General features: G+C 26.9%; 1 long non-coding RNA gene across 1 annotated transcript; it reads left to right on the forward strand.

The window, feature by feature from the left end:
* Positions 1-1,650: 1,650 nt before the first annotated feature.
* Positions 1,651-2,372, forward strand: LOC113559056. Its single transcript, XR_003405813.1, has 3 exons — positions 1,651-1,710; positions 1,839-1,937; positions 2,255-2,372. It is a non-coding gene; the product is annotated as an uncharacterized LOC113559056 (long non-coding RNA).
* Positions 2,373-3,047: the final 675 nt, after the last annotated feature.

Below are 3,047 nucleotides of genomic sequence, written 5' to 3' on the forward strand. Positions count from 1 at the left end.
TTTTGGACTTTGTCGCCACGAAACAATTAATTTTTGGGTGGTTAGAGCGATTTTTTTCTACGCATCGTTTAGACGTTTTTGTAAAAATTCGAACGCTACCAAAACCAAAGGAATCGGACGTTTTGTTGCGAAGTTACGATTATATTTTTATTTTTGGCACTTAGATTTTACGTATTTTTCGAATTTTTTGAATTTGAGTTTTTGTTTAATCTTTTCGAAATTTGAGTGCTGACTCATAAATGCTACGACGAGTTTGAAAGGTTAATAAAGGTTAAAAAATCGAATGGCTTGTTTTTTCGTACACGCATAATTTTCTGTATGGTACCTATACCACCGTATAACGATTTAACGAAGTATCTTTTTGAACTTTGTTTTTTTACACGTTTTATGTTTGTTAAGGTTTCAACGTTTAGCAATTACGCCAACAGCATAAAAAATAGTTTTTCATCAAATCATATAGAGAATACATCTATTTAATGTTTATAGTGTTTATATCCCTCGTTTAGCGTTAAGAATTTAATATGTACCTAAGCGATTTCGTTGTTTATACGAGATACGACCATCATTTTTAAAATGTACGACGCAGTCAGTAGATTACTTCTGATCACTTCAGACTCAAATCTGCTCGAATACAACATTTCATTTATTATTTATTAGTTTTAATTATATGTGTATATTTAATATGCAATATATTAGTATGATTGGTAGTAATTTGTTTTAAATTTCACAATATAACTTCGGTAATATTTATAGGAGATAAAGATTTAAATTTTATGGACATCGAACATAAAAAATAAATTATTATGATTTATTTACATTGTTAAGTATTCAAATAATGAATCGTTATATGTATAAGATATATAACATATAAGACCGTTTACTTAAGTTCAATTAGTTAACCAGTGGACTGTACAGTCCGGAGAATATTAATGCATAATAAATGCTTACCTGCAACTATCTAAACACTTAAATAATACATACATCTATAGTTTAATGTTATTACTTTTTGACTTTTGTCTTACTAGTTACTATGTATCTATATTAAGACTCATGATATTTATACAACTGCCTGCTTAATTTACAAAGTACAAAATATTATTGGAAATTTATTTCATTATATTATGCTCAGTTAATCAGTTTTGAAATTGTATTTGTTTCTGAAAATATTATAATATTAAACATTTTTGAATTCGGCGGCCAGAGATAAAATCTAATAAGTTGAATATTCTAATCCGAATTGATATGATGTTTTTCATCCATGATTGTGGTTTAGTGATATAAAACATTGTTTATCTATTGATATAATCGTTTGTATTTACTGTCTGATTTATGTTTCATATCTTTTTGCAGTTTTATATTCGTATTTGTATTTAAATTTCAACTTTAAATTGTTTTCAAGTATTTTGAAATAGGAATGAAGTTTGTCTGTTAGTTTTTGTTTGATTATTTCCATTTCTGAATTATTCACCGTTGTCCACGTACTAGTTGTCATAAACAGACTTTCGATGTCTTTATGGTGTGTAGTAGTGACATTTTATCCTCCAACCATTATACATATTTAACCGACAATTTTTTTTTAGATGGCTGTACAGCAGATCACTCAAGGATTGCGAAGACATGAATTAACGTTTTAAACACTTGACAAAGTTACAACATCCTACGTTGAAAATGGACTAGACGATACTGATAATAATAATGGTTTTATGCAAAGTACGAGTAATGGGTATAGAATATAATTGTGATTCAATTAATAGTAGTGTTACTGAAGGTCATGTAACCTTGACCATTAGATTAAGTAATGATGCTTATTTACCATTATTAACTTTCATATTTTTCAGATTGCAGTGCAACAGATCACTCAACGGTTGCTGAGCATGAATTAACATTTTTAGCGCTTGGAATAGTTTCAACATCCTATGTTTAATATGGATTAGAAGGTATTGATATTAATAATGGTGTTTTGCACGGTACGTGTAATGTTAAATGAATGTAATTGATAGCAACATAATAGAAGTGTAACAAAAAGTTAGTGTTATGAAACCCTTACCATTAGATTAAGTAAATGATTCTTATTTAGCATTATTAACTTCCATGTATTTGATTGATGCTGATACTTCATAAACATTAAAAAACATGCTTTTATATGATAATTTTGACTCGTATTTTAAATTCATATTATTAACTGCTTATAAAACTCTGTATTCTAATGTTGTACTCCATCAATTTCACATTTTAACTGACTACATTTTTTCAGATTGCAGTACAGCAGATCTTTCAAGCCATGATGAAACATGAATTACCGTTTTTAGCACTTGGGAAAATTTGGACATCCCATGTTGAAATTTGACTAGACAATACTGATAATAATAATAATAATGGTATTTGCATGGTACGTTTAATAATAACTGTATGTAATTAATAGCAACTTAATATTAGTGACACAAAAAGTTAGTATCATGAAACCAAGACAAATAAATTAAGTGAATAATTCTTATTTAGCATTCTTAACTTCCTTGTATTTTTATTGATGCTGATACTTCATAAACACTATAAAAAATGATTTTATATGATAATTTTAATGAGAATTATAAATTCCTATTTTTAACTTTTTATAGAAAAGTCAATTCTAAAGTTAGTATTGTGAAACCTTGACCACTAGATGAAGAATATGTTTCTTACTCAGCATTAATTACTTTCATTCATTTCATTTAAGCCGATACCTCATAAACACTATACAACATGTTTTCATATAATAATTTTGACGTATAATACAAATTCAAATTTTTTATGGCTTATAAAACACTCAATTCTCAATTTAGTATCTTGAAACCTTAATCACTATATAGAGAATATGTTTCTTATTTGGCATTAATTACTTTCATACATTTCATTTAAGCCAATACTTTATAAACACTATAAAACATGTTTTTATATGGTAAATTTGAAGTATTTTACAAATTCATTTTTTTAATTGCTTATAAATTACTAAATTCTCATGTTAATATCTTGTAACCTTAACCACTAGATAGAGAATATGTTTCTTATTT

This window comes from Rhopalosiphum maidis, chromosome 3 (assembly GCF_003676215.2).
Source record: "Rhopalosiphum maidis isolate BTI-1 chromosome 3, ASM367621v3, whole genome shotgun sequence".
NCBI classification, from domain to species: Eukaryota; Metazoa; Arthropoda; class Insecta; order Hemiptera; family Aphididae; genus Rhopalosiphum; species Rhopalosiphum maidis.